Source organism: Echinops telfairi, unplaced genomic scaffold (genome assembly GCF_000313985.2).
Source record: "Echinops telfairi isolate 266 unplaced genomic scaffold, ASM31398v2 ScPeMD7_31;HRSCAF=116, whole genome shotgun sequence".
In the NCBI taxonomy this organism is placed as follows: Eukaryota; Metazoa; Chordata; class Mammalia; order Afrosoricida; family Tenrecidae; genus Echinops; species Echinops telfairi.
This window is the reverse complement of record NW_022103928.1, coordinates 9,929,691-9,943,476: the sequence shown is the minus strand read 5'-3', so window position 1 is coordinate 9,943,476 and position 13,786 is coordinate 9,929,691. Positions and strand designations below refer to the sequence as shown.

The 13,786-nt window shown below is 40.5% G+C and overlaps 1 pseudogene; it reads right to left on the bottom strand.

Annotated features, from left to right (window-relative positions):
* Nucleotides 1–2: 2 nt before the first annotated feature.
* LOC101660667 lies at nucleotides 3–716 on the bottom strand (annotated as a pseudogene).
* Nucleotides 717–13,786: the final 13,070 nt, after the last annotated feature.

Here is a 13,786-nt window from a genome sequence, read left to right as displayed (position 1 = left end):
CCCATCAGGCTGGAATTGTTCACCTTGGCCGAGAAGCAGGCATCAGGGTCGATCTGATACTTGGCTGCTGTTCCGAAGCGAGTGTTGCGATTCCCGGCTGTCCAGGCGAGATTGACAGCAGTCTCCAGCTTCTTGTTCACCTTCTGGTAAATGGAGCCGCCAAACTCTGTGTGGTCATTCTCATTAGTGAGAAGCTGGACTTCATCCGTCCTGTAGTCTACCGCAGGGTTGCTCTGGGTCACTCGGGCCTTGGCAGTCTCAGAGTTCATCAGATGGCCGGCCGGCCAGCCCTCGTCACCCAGCCCAAGCCTGGCGGATGGCAGGCCGGCCAGGTCGAAACCCACGTGGCAGCCCAGGTTCACGTGCTCAGGCTGGTAGCCTGATTTGATTTGGGCATTCTTTTTTGTCCCAGTGGTGGGGAGAAGGACCAGTCAAAGGTCACCTTCAGCCCGCGGGTCAGCTGGTCTTCCACGGGGATCTCGGGCTGAGCGTGTGGTCTGTGTCCCACTTCTCTGTGAACCTCAGTTCATACTCGGTCCCCAGTCCGTGGTTTCCAGGCTGCCCGTGACTTTGTTGGTCTCGGTGTTGGCTGAGCTGGAGATGGTAAATTCCAATCCGCTCTCAGATTTTGTTTTCGAATCCAGTTTTATGAGGCCAAACCCGTAGCCCTCGGTGCAGACATCCTGAGCAGGTGTGCCAAGGTCAGTGTACGTGGGAGGTCAATGCCGCAGCAGGGGCTCTGTGGTGGTGTGGCGTGGGCTGCGGCGCAGAGGGCCTGGCCGACGGGCTAAGGATTCTTACTGCGGAGTCAAAGCTCAGTTAATACCAGCCAGCCTGCTAATTGTGCTCAACCCATTCCGGGACACGACTAACCGGACCATGAATGACAGAAAACAAAGACTAGGCTGCTGATCATCATCTTAAGCCAAGATGAATATAACTTAATAAACTCTCTCAGAAATTTGGCTGGAAAACACTAAGAAGAAAAACTTTTATTTTAAAGAGCTGATAAACCCCTCAGGAACAGCAATGGGAGTAGGGATAAAATGAGGGAAGGGGAAGGTGGGAGGAGAAGGGGGAGAAACGAGGAACCAACTACAATGACGCACAATCCCGCCCCCCCCCTCCCACCAGGGGGACGAACAACAATAATGTGGAAGAGGAAGACAGTGGGCAGTGCAAGATATGAAAATAATAATAATTTATAATTTATCAGGGGTCCATGAGGGTGGGAGGGGGAAAAAATAGGAGCCGATACCAAGGTCTTACACAGAAAGAAAATATTTTGAAAAATAATGAAGGCAGCATATGTATAAAGGTGCTTGAAACAATTGATGTATGGATTGTTATAAGAGCTGTAAGAGCCTCCATTAAAATCATTTATTTACAATAAAAAAAATACACACTCACAAATAACCAGTACTCTCAAGAATGAGAATTCCTTAAGTCCATACATCATTTTAGTTTGATCATTCTTTTTGAATAGCAGCTTATAATAATTGACTATACACCTACATTAATATCCATCTATTATCTCTGCCTGCCAAAAAAGCTTTTTTTTTCTCAAAGAAGCATTTCAAGAAAGAACTCTAAGTTCTTCTCCAAGCACTTTGTGAATTAACACCAGCCCATCATTTAAAAATGATGGGATTTAAAGGAGAAGTTATGTTTTATCACAGTTTCTGATCACAGATAGCTATCATCAACAAAAGGATGTACCACACATTTTTCTATGTTTGCTTCAATCTATTCAGTAGACAGAATAATTTTTACCCATCTCTAAAGAAATGTAGCATTATTATCATGGTGAGTGTTGTGCTGGGGTTTTTTGGGAAAAAAAAAAAAAGCTGAAGTTTAAAGGTCAAGATATAGAGGAAAGATCACACGGGCAACGATAATGGGCCACAGGTGGAATGAATTTCTAGGCCTCTTCTGTGAGCCTCTATTTAGACTGTCCAATGTAGTCATTTAATCTTCTGACACTTCTGACGTTTGAATGTGTATGTGTTGTTTTTATGTTTCTGTATCAGTGAGGCCCCAGACAATAAAACCACAACTATTTTAGGAATCTCCAACAGAAGGAATTTATTGTAGGGAATTGGTTATACGGTAATAAAAGAGCTGAAAAGTAAAACAGGGCATTTGAGATTAGTAGCAGCAGGAAATCAGTCCCAGTCCTAGGACTTGATAGAAAAAGGGCTCATGTTACTAAAGTCTAGGATTTAGGGTTATCTGCTGGGATTTGGGATTGTGGAAGTTTGCCAGGTGCAGCTGGAATTGTGAAGAGACGGCGTCCTTCAGCGAGAGCCACAGGGGAGGTACAGGCCCGGTTAAAGCTGCCATGTAACACAGAGTGAGCACGAAGTACTCTGGTGTCTCCCTTCTTCTCATCCTTCAGTCTTGTACCAGTCTCTCTCCTGGGCCAAGCCACCTAGAAGACAAAGGCTAACAGATCCTGAAAACTGTGGCTTCCTAAGGACTGAAGCTGAGAGCAAAACATCGATGAACAGCAAGGGCCCTACTCTATAAATGGCTCAAGGTCAAAGACCATGCCATCTAAGGTGTTTCCTCTTAGCCATTAGTAAGAGTACTACTCTTATGATTGGCATGCATCATTGCCTCTGTTTGGGGTGTGATTCTCTCTAAAGAAAAGAACTGTGAGAGAAGAAACACTGAAATCCCATCACTAAATTCAAGAGAACAGGATTAAAAGTAAGAAGGATATTTTTAAACTCATAGAACGCTAAAGCCTGTGTCTAATGTTTTCCAGTTACAAAGATGACTCATATATATGTATGTGTGTGTGTGTATGTATATATATATATATATATATATATCAAATCTTGATTATCAATGTGATCAGGATATTTTTAAACTCATAGAACGCTAAAGCCTGTGTCTAATGTTTTCCAGTTACAAAGATGACTCATATATATGTATGTGTGTGTGTGTATGTGTGTATATATATATAGCAAATCTTGATTATCAATGTGATCAGCCTCCTCTCCCGGATCTGGAGAGCATGATTAGCAGGAGACTAGCTGTGAACTGAATTAGATAACTTTGCACTTGAAAGAAATTCATTTTGTGTCCAAAAGCTCAAGAGTATTTAAAATAGCATATAAATAAATATGTGCACATGACCCATGTTGCTGATGAATTTTGAACTTTACATGATATTTTATTGAATTGCTTTGATACTTTCCTATGACACTGATATTATATGCATTTGTCCATGTATGCATGTATGTATTTCTTTCAACTGAATCTCAATCATAGTGTCAAAGCAATTGAAATCAGCTCTTACACTGTAAAAGCTAAATTTAGTTCCCCTTTGCAGTGTCAGAAATTGTATCTACTTGTAAAAGATTACTGGGTGCCACAGGTTTTGCCATTTCCATGGCCTCGTGGCAGAGAGGGAGATTCCAACAACACAAGCTATTAACACCTTTCTGTTGGCTTTACATTAACTGTAAAGTGAGCTAGACTCCTTCAACATCTGGAAACCCTAGAGGAATCCCTTCCATGCATAATATTACCTCATCTTGACACTTGTTCTATCTGCTCCTGCTTTGCCTCACGAAGTTCACCCATGGTGTATTTATTTTTAAAGTAGTCTTTATAAGAGCTATCACCTTACTGATAAACAAATCAAAGACTTACTAGATATTGGGCTGAAAATATCCTTGGGTGTCTGTGGAGCCTGGGATTATCTAGTTGTGAACTTAGCTCTTTGTGGTCTTATTTCCTGTATTCCACACATTTGTTTCCTGAGAGCGTCCCTAGTTTGTAAAAGTATTTCCCTCCTGTCATTCATAGGTGGCTTCAACGCAGCCGTATGGATGTCGTGCTAGCTCTTTGTAGAAGACAGTGATGATGAGCCCCAACATTCCACACTTTCTCTCTCTCAGCTCCTGAACATGGACTCCCCTGGTGAGGACTCCATGTCTCCCCTTCATGCCTTGAAGTGCATCATGTCTGCCAGCACATGATTACACTTTGAGGATGGCTCCTTTCCATTTATACCCAGAATTGGACCCATGATAACACACAATCCTGTTTGTACCATTTGACATCATCTCACTTTAATTGCACGAGAGTGGTCACTCCTGTGACTCATCCAAGTCAATCACATCCTCTCTCTCTAAAATTTGGTACTAAGAGATTGTCAACAAGGGTGGTCTCCAGCTGTGAACAAAGGAGATAGGTATGATCTGTGGAACTCTAAGTAGCCATTTTCTACCAATAGCATCAAGTACAGCAGAAATTAGATGCCAGGAGAAGAAAGAAAAAAGCAGATATGCAGAGAAAAGCCAACAAGAAGTTCAGAGTGAATGTTGGCTGCTATATTAGTTTTCTATTGACATGCACACACACACATATACACTACCCAGCATTTAATCGATTTAAACAACAAAATTTTATTATTTGAGATTATGAATCCAGGATTGGCTTATCAGGGTATTTGTGCCTCAGGGTCTCATGAGGTTGCCATCAAGATGCCAGCTAGGGCTGAATAAGGCACTTTCGATCTCACTCATGTGGTTCTTTTCAGGAAGCTTTAGTTCCTTGCTACGTGGTACTCTCCAAAGGACAGTTCACATGACATGGCAGCTGACTTCTCCCAGAATTCATGATCGAAGGGAGAGAAGAAGAAACAACCTAAATGGTGGTGTACTTTTCATTTTGAGCGTGGGCTGGACTCAGTGAGTCATTTCCAAAGGATAGAGTAGGTCATGGGGAAATCAGTCGCTATGCAGGGGGGGGCGGGGGGGGCAATCTGGCAGGTCCCAGCTGAGCCAAAACAGTAGTAAGTGGTAACTCCACTGATAGTAAATTATCCTGATATTATATACTCTAACATGATTATATGAGAAGAGCATCTCACCTTGTGCACATCTTTTCCCAACTATATTATCCATGCTAATTCTGTGAACATATAAGCCAAATACATATTGAGAGACATTCTGTAAAATTCCAGACCAACACTCTTCAAAAGTTTTAATGCAATGAAAAGCAAAGAGAGACTGAAACTGTCCAGGACTTTAGGAGACTTGGTGACTGAATACATTGGATTAGATCCTAGAATAGAAATAAACATTAGAGGGAAAACTGTTAGTATCTGAATAATACCTACCGTTTAGTTAGTAGTGTTGTGCCAAGGTTAATTTCTTAGCTTGGCCAATGTATCCAGGTTATGTTAACATTAGGGGAAACGAGAAACAAGAAAGCCCTCGTTCCATGGTAGGTTAAGCATAGAAGCTTAACCTGGCTAGCTTCAGGGTTAGCAGTTCAATGCGCCCAGCAGCTTCTTGGGAGAAGCAATTAAGGAATTGCGGTCCAGGGAACCCTTAAGGAGCAGTTCTGCTCTGTCCCACAGGGTTGTTAGGGGTCAAAATGGACTCTCCCACAGTGGGTTTGAACACTGAATTGAAATGAGCTCACAGTCGGTTGGGATTTGGGCTGAACAATAAACAGGAACTTTCTTTACTATCTTTACAACTTTTCTGTTAATCTAAAATTATTCTAAAATTTAAAAATACTTTAAAAAGTAAAAACAAATAAAAATGATGTACAAAATGATCAGATGGTAACAAACTTCTTAGGTTAGTCTAGGTGGGTGGGTGCAATAGTCTAAGAAATCTCAGAGCAGCAGATAGCAAATAATAATAAAACATGTATCCATGAAATCTCTAGTAGACCTTCACAGTCACAACACAAAGGGATCAGAGAGTAGGAACCGAGGCTAGCAGGAATGATGCTAGCGAAAAGTCTTAGGTTCTTGGTACGGTGTTGACATAGCATTGACTCTGTACTGCAATTCTTAAGAAACATTGCTATGCACTTCGAGCCATGGGCTAAATCCACAGGCAGGATAGGGTTGATGCTACTGAAGCTCTAAAAATATTTATCCCTAAAACTCAGGAGCTGAAAATAAAAGTTTGTTTTTCGTTTATGCTCCCCTATCTTGGATTGTTGTGGAGCGGGAGTGTGGGTTGCGGCCCTGTTCTACATCATCTTTACTCAGGGACGAGGCTGAAGGAGTCTCCATCATCACTGCTCTCGCCAAAGGAAGAGAACATGGCCAATCCAAAAGCTCTTACAGGCTCTGCCTAGATTGCTACCATGAACATTCCATTGGCCAAGCAGAATATGTGGCCAAATCTAATTTCCAGAATGTGGGAAGTTCATGCCTACTGCCATTTTCCTGGAAGGATGAGGAAGGAGTATAGTTGGACAGGGCCGGTCTCCACTGCAAGATGTAACCCTTGGCAGAGTACCACAGCTCTTCTGCCTCCTCATCTTTTTCCTTCCCTTTTGTCTCTGTATCATTTATTTCATTTTTTTTCTTCCTTCTTCACAATTACTTTTTTTCCTAATTGCAAAACTAACATATTCCAATTTTTAAAAAAATACCCAGAGACTTCTGAAACATATGAAACCGTTTCCTCCAATGTCTCTATGCTTGTCAGAGATAACCACTATTCAGAGACCAGTGGACCTAACTCCTGACCACTTTTATACAAAAAACATCCTAGGGCACTTTTAAATTACAAAAGTAGGTTCATACATCCATGTTTTCCTGTAAACTTTCTTTTAAAATTTAACCACATTTCTTGGATATCTCTCCTGTTAAAAACAAGAGACCACAGCACGGAACATTAACAGCAGTCTGGTATTGAACATGTATCACGTGCCTCTCGGTGTTTTAGGGTGGATCTGTCTGCACAGATGTTATAAGCTACTGAGAAGAGACGGCTGTTTAGTTTTGCTTCCATCACTGACTCGTGAAAATTGAGCAGATATATCAAAGTCTTTAAACCCGTGCATTAAACCACACGTGCATTCTTATGTTGTTCTTCTCGACAACTAAACAAACAAAGACAGACCATAACTGTGCTGATGGGTCTAACTCAAAGCTTGATGAAGGGTTCTTGTTGCCACTGTCCCAAACAACCAACGGTAGATCTCACTAATGTAAACAAGAAGGAATTAGTTGGAAGAGTGTTACACAGCTCAGAAATAAGAATCATATATGGGACAGGGCAGGAATAGGGCATCTTGGGAGAATTTCAGCAGCACGAAGACGTGCGTTGGCTCTGTAAGGTACTCTTACTGGTCGATTCATCTCCGAGCCTGCCTTTCCAGGGGCCTCTGTCTGAGATTCCACTATACGATGTATAAAAAGCCCCGGTGGGACCAATAGTGAAGTGCTCAGTTGCTAACTAAAGATTCTCAACAATAACAACAAAATAAAGTTATTTTTTAAATTATCCCTTTTTTCCTCTTTTCAAAAGTCATGTGTGTATGTTGCAACATTCAAACATTACAGAACTCTGAATTTTGAAAATGAAATGACTTTACATTTCCACCGCAGCTCAGTAGTCACTGTTTATGGTTCAATCTACATACACACATTTTAAATTTCTTATGTGTCTTTGGATCCATCCATATTGCAGCATGATTTCAAGACTTCATTTCTTATATTGATGGAGTGGTATTCCATTGAATGTACAACTGCATTTTATTTATCCATTCATCTGCTGATAGGAATTTAGGTTATTTCCACTTTTGGGCTATTGTGAACAGTGCTATATTAAACACTGTTGTTCAACTCATTTTGAGTCTCTGCTTTTAAGACTTTGGGGTATATGTCTAGATATGAAGTTGCTGGGTCATATGTAGTTCTATTTTTAGTTTTCCGCAATGGCTGTACCATTTTGCTTTCCCACCTGGAATTCTAATTTCCTCACATCCTTGCCAATGCTTGTTCTTATCTTTCTGTCTTTTCATTAACCATCCTAGTTGTAATGAAATGGTATCTAATATGGCTTTAATTCGCATCTATCTGATGACTAGTGACACTAAGTACCTTTCCATGAATTTGGTGGCCAACTTAATCTCAAGACTTTTGTCCATTTTATGATTGGATCATTTGTCTTTTTGTTGTTCAAGTTTTATATGTAATTTAGTTATTAGATTCTTATCAGTTATGTGGTTTTCAAAAATATTCTGCCAGCCTGTAGCTTATATCCTCACTTTTTTGGGTAAAGTGTTGTTTATTTATTTGAAGAGAACATTTACTACAATCTTAAAGGAACAAGAGGAAGACAAAGGCACATTATCCAGAGAGGGTGATCATTGCCATGGGGCCATAATGGTGTCCCAGGGTTTGTTGATGTATGAAGCTTTAGAAAGGACACTGGAGGTCAAGGAAAACAGTCACAGGTGCATATTATACCCATTACCTTTTTTGCTTGGAATGGTCTTTGACAAAACAATGTTACTGGCACATAATCCATATATCATACAATTCAGTAGTCCAACCATACCAAGAAGAGTTGTACAATCATTACCACAATCAATTTTAAAACATTTTCTTCTTTCTTTTACTCACTGATATTAGTTCCCCATTTCCCCAACCTCCCCTGCCATACTCCCAAGAAACCATCAATCCAGTTATTGTCTCTGTAGATTTATATATATTGGATTTCATATACAGAAAAACATACCCCTACAAACAAACAAACAAAAAAAACCCCACCTGACAACAATAGCAAAACAGAGAAAAATCTGGTTCAAAAGGAAAGCATAAAATATTAAAAACTAGAATAAATTTAAGATGGATCAAAATGAAGATAAAATGATAAAATACTAAATTTTAATCTGCCTGCATCTGCAACAATCCACTTTCCAAGGCACTCTGCTCGATAGGAGGCTACTCACATCCTGGGTCCATAGTCAGAAGGGATGCACCAGATCTTAATCCTCATGTATTTCCCCTTCACTTATTTTAACTGAAACAATGTTTAAATGACTCAAAAGGGAGAACAAATGATATTTAATTTTAACCTAATTCCACCTGGCATAATCAACTTTACAAATCTCTCTGTCTGATAATAAGGCTATTCAAATTCCCTGACTATGGTCAGAGGGGATTCACCAAAGGTTTAATCTATATGTGGAAACTTTAAGTGGATTTGGGGCTTCCAATATAATCCATAGCCTTCTGCTAACCAGTGTTCACATATTAAACTCCGATACTATTCCTGCCTTTAGATTTGGATTATATTATTTACAATCCTTGTGCTTGTTCCATGTGGATGGCTGCTTGTTTGAAGACAAGCTTTTAAGACCCCAGACACTATTCTTTCTGATAGCCGGGCACCATCTAGTTTCTTCCCCACACTTTGCTATAGCAATTTGGTAAAGTCTTTAGATGAACAAAAGCTTAAATTTTAAAATGTTTATGAGGCCTCATTATTTATTTTGTGTTTGCCTATTTGTGCTTTGGTCGTTGTATTAGATAATTCATTGTTAAAAGCTAGTGTGTCAGTCTGGGTTGACTAGAGAAACAAATCCATAGAAACTCATATGTGTATAAAACAGAGTTTTATATAAAGGGTAATTGTACATTAAGAAAGCATCCCAACCCAGTCCAGTCCAAGCCCATAAATCCGATATTAGCCCATTGTGTCCGATACCAATCTATAAAGTCCTCTTCAAATTCATGAAACACATACAATGACGCCAAATGCAGGATGATCACAGGCCAGTGGGTAGAAAGTCTTTGAATCCAGTGGTGTTGTAAGCATCTCAGCACTGGCAGGGGTCTCTCTGTGGCTTCTCTGGCTTCAGAGGTCTGGTTGCATCAGGGTAGGTCCATGGGGCTTCTCCAGCTCAGGGCACTAGTGTAGTTCCATGTGTCTTGTCAGCTGCAATATCTCCCAGGGAGTGAGCAGAGAGAGAGAGTCTGTCCCCATCCAAGGAGGAAATTCGGGAATTCCTAGAATTCTCAGGAGAAGGCCATGCCCACACAAAGGCCTCATTGGCTGTGATCTGATTGACAGACTAGGCTCCACCCCTTCACTCTCAATCCTCTCAAGTCACAATTTGACAACAGATTATGTAACTACCACAGCTAGGCTAACAGCATTGCTTCTACATTATCTTCCAAGAATCTCATGATCTTAGTTTGCATACTTAGGTCCTAAATTCATCTTGTATTTACTTTTGTATGTGATTTGAGGCACAAATCCTGTTTTGGTTTTTTGCACATGTACAGAGTTTGAAAACATTATGCAAAGTGAAAGAGAGTAATCACAAATGATAAATACTATATGACCTCACTTATAGAAAAAGATAATGTTGCTGATGTGATTGGAAAAAAAGATAAGAAAGGGCAAATGTATAGAGATGAAAGTGTTTAAGTGGCTATCAGGGCCTAGAGGGAGGAGGGGAAAGGATATTAACAGTGATATAAATATCACTTTGATTAAGAGTAGGATTGCTCAGCTCACTATTACAATTGCTATCAATATATTGTATTCCTTTTATAAATTTAACTGGCAAAAGGTGTGTGGTAGTGATATTTACAACAATAACAACAACAAAGAGTTGTTGCAAAAACCTCCTGGGGGTTGCTGCCTTGGTTTGAAGATTTAGGCTTGAGTTTCCATGGGACATCCCAGTTAATTGGCCTAAAGATGTGTTTCATGCTTTTGTTCTAACTCCTAGTTTATTGTGTAGTAGTTGGGGTCTTAGAAGTTTTCAAGAAGCTAGCAAAGACATAATAAATGGTCTTTATACCTGAGTAACAGAAGAAAGAGGAGAATTAGGAATAAGAATAGGAGAAGGGCATGGAATGTGTGGCTAACTACCTCCATCAACAACTGCCGCTTTTACCAGAAGAACAGGATGGTGTCTGGTTTGGTAATAACCAAGACAAATCACATTGCCATCAAGTCAGTTCTAACTCACAGCAACCGTATAAGACAGTGTAGAACTACCCCTGCAGGTTTCTGAGACTATTGGATGTAAAAAGCCTCTTCTTTCTCCCACAAGCTGCTGGTGTATTTGAACTGATGACCTGGTGCTTATCAACCCAACACAAACCACTGCTCCACAAGGGCTCCTCTTGAATCAAAGATTCTATAGAAGAATCCTGTTCAACAGGGGAAGAATGCAGAATAGGATCTCAAATTCTCATGCATACCTGTCTTTCTGGAGCCAAAGGGCGGTGTGAATCCCTGAAATTATTACCCTGAGATAATTTCAAAGCTTAAACCAAAAATATCATTTGAAGACGTTTAAAACAAATAAATAGTTGAACTTAACACAGAAGTGTCTCCATTGAACATTAAGTTCTTTGAAGAACTATCTATCTGGAATCAGAGTGACAAGAGCAACTCAAAAGATTAGAGGGCAAGGAGCTTGTGTTCATGGGAAGAAAATCTCAGAGAAGGAGCAGGAGACAGGAGGTACAGCTTGAAGAATGTCACCATGTCAGTGAATTGCATATGTAGAAATTGCTGAATTGGTGTTGTGTTTTGTTGTATGCATTCTTAAAAGTGATATATAATTTAAAAAGAAAACAAAGCTTTCTAACTCTGCAGGAGACATGTTTTATTTGGTTTAATTATTAGTTGGAAGACTTACAGGCGTACCTAAATGATATGTTGGTTTAAGCTCTCAACCATGGCAATAAGGTGATTATCGCAAATGAGCAAGGCCCACGAAGGGTTTTGACTTCCCAGTGCACATAAAATTTATGTTTACACTATACTACAGTTTGTTACATGTGAAGGAGCATTGTGAAAAAGTTCAAAATTTTATGAAAATAACCCAAATGTGACACAGAAACACAAAGTAAGAACATGCTATTGGAAAAATGGCATGGGTAGACTTTCTCGCACAGGTTTCCCCAGATCTTCAAACTGTGAAAAGTGAAGTCGCTCAAAAGTACAGTAGAACAAGATACACCTGTGTAGCCAGGAAGAGGGCATGGTCACGTCTCTGTCCCAGCCCCCTTATGGTCTCTGTCTAAGAGGCAGAGAAGAGATGGCGAGGACCTGCGAGGAGGGCTAAGTAAGGGACTCTGGATGTCAATTGCTTGTGGAGGGTGTTATTGAAAAGAGGTGAGGATCGTTCCTGAAAGCTATTGTTGAAGTGATTGAAAATCTTCAGAATATTAAAACACAAATGGTAAATTTGGCTTCCGTATTAGAACGCTGAATATAAATTAAAGGTCATCAGATGTTATTTATCCTCCCTTCCCTGATTTGTTTAGATCTGCCCCCATATTAACAAATGCTTCTTTTCTAGCCCCACAGGTTAAGGATTTCTCCCACAGGCAGAAATGTTCATGAAAACTAGACCATAAGGATATCCATGCAATGAAACACAAGGGAATAATGAAAGTCAATGCAGTAAGTTACCTAAGGCCTTGGCCTTTGACTGCTAAACCAAAAGGGTTACACCCAGCCAGCATCGGTGAAGAAAAGCCTGCCAATCTGCTTCCATAAAGATGGCAGGGAAGAAAACGCTACGGTGCTTGGTTACACCCTGGACAATATGGGATTAGCCCTAAGCCAAAATCAACTGGACAGCCACAGGTTAGTCAGCCCAGAGCATCACAGATAGATAATAAAAAATCAACACTGAGTACAAGAATCAAGATACACGAGAATTGATACAGTCGTATTCTTGAGTCATTATTTACTGATGCAAAATGAACTACCCCAAAGTTAATTGACTGAAGTCCGTAGAAATCATTTATCATTGCTCATGTTTTCTGTGGGTCACATATTCAGCAATGGCTTGGAGTGGGTCTTTGTTCATCTCCACATGGGTCTTGTCTCAGGATTGTGTGCATTTTCTCATGGTTCCCCCCACCAGAGCCAACACTCAGCAAGAACAAGGCAGAAACCTTCATTGACCCAGCCTTGGAATTGGGCCATTTAGATCAGTCCTGATTGCATGTGGGAAAAGACTGTAAGCTAGGAGGCATAGATCTCTGGGGGCTCTCTTGAAAACTGCTGCCATAATACAGCAAAGCCCTAATGATACAAAAATAAATGATATTGCCTCAGGAGGAGGAAACCTGTTTGAGGTAGTGGTCACTTGTTGGGCATGATCTGCAAGGTTTGCGCAGGTCAGAAATGCCAACCATTCCTAGAAAGGGAGGGCGTGCTTCTCCACTGAACAGTTACTGTCTCAGAATCTCCCGGGGGCAGTGCTCCCCTGTTTTATAGAGTTAGCATCCATCACAATGATTTTGTCTTTTATACTCTATTCTAGGTTATGGGCTTTACTACAAACCTTTTTCATTGTCAGGCAAGCGCTAAGTAACTCTGCCCACCCCCTACCCACTGCCAGCCCTGAAAATGGGCGGTAGGCCAAATAAGTTGGGAACCTATTCTTTATGTTGATTTTTTTATTTCATTTTCACAACAACCCATGTTGTTCTATTATTCCTGTTTTACTAAAGAGGAACTTGAGAATTGGGGTGATTTAAGAATCTTACCCAAGCTCACACAGCCAGTGGTTAAGTGGTGAAATTGGCAGCGTGTTCCTCTCACACAGAAAGAGAGCCAGATTGCTGGTACACAATTCTGAAGTTTTTGTTTTGCCTAAATGGTGAAAACCTTTGAAACCCTTACCTGAATCAGCCAAACTGACTTTCTCAGTATGTACCTGATACAAATTAGTACCAAACAGATATTTGTTGAATGAAGAAAGGACTACAGATTTGTTTATTTTACTAAAGTCTCGTATTGTGTTTGCCATGTGTTGAGCATTGTTCTAAGTTCTTTACGAGCATTAAGTCGGTTATACTCTATTGACTGTCCCGATGTCCACTCTAATTGCTCTGTAAGAGGCAAATCCTTTGAAACATTCCCTTTTTACTTTCCCCAGGCTAGAAAAACCAAGCCAAACCCACTGTCATCCAGTGGCTTCTAACCCATAATGGCTGCATAGGTTTGCTCCATAGGGTTTCTGAGGC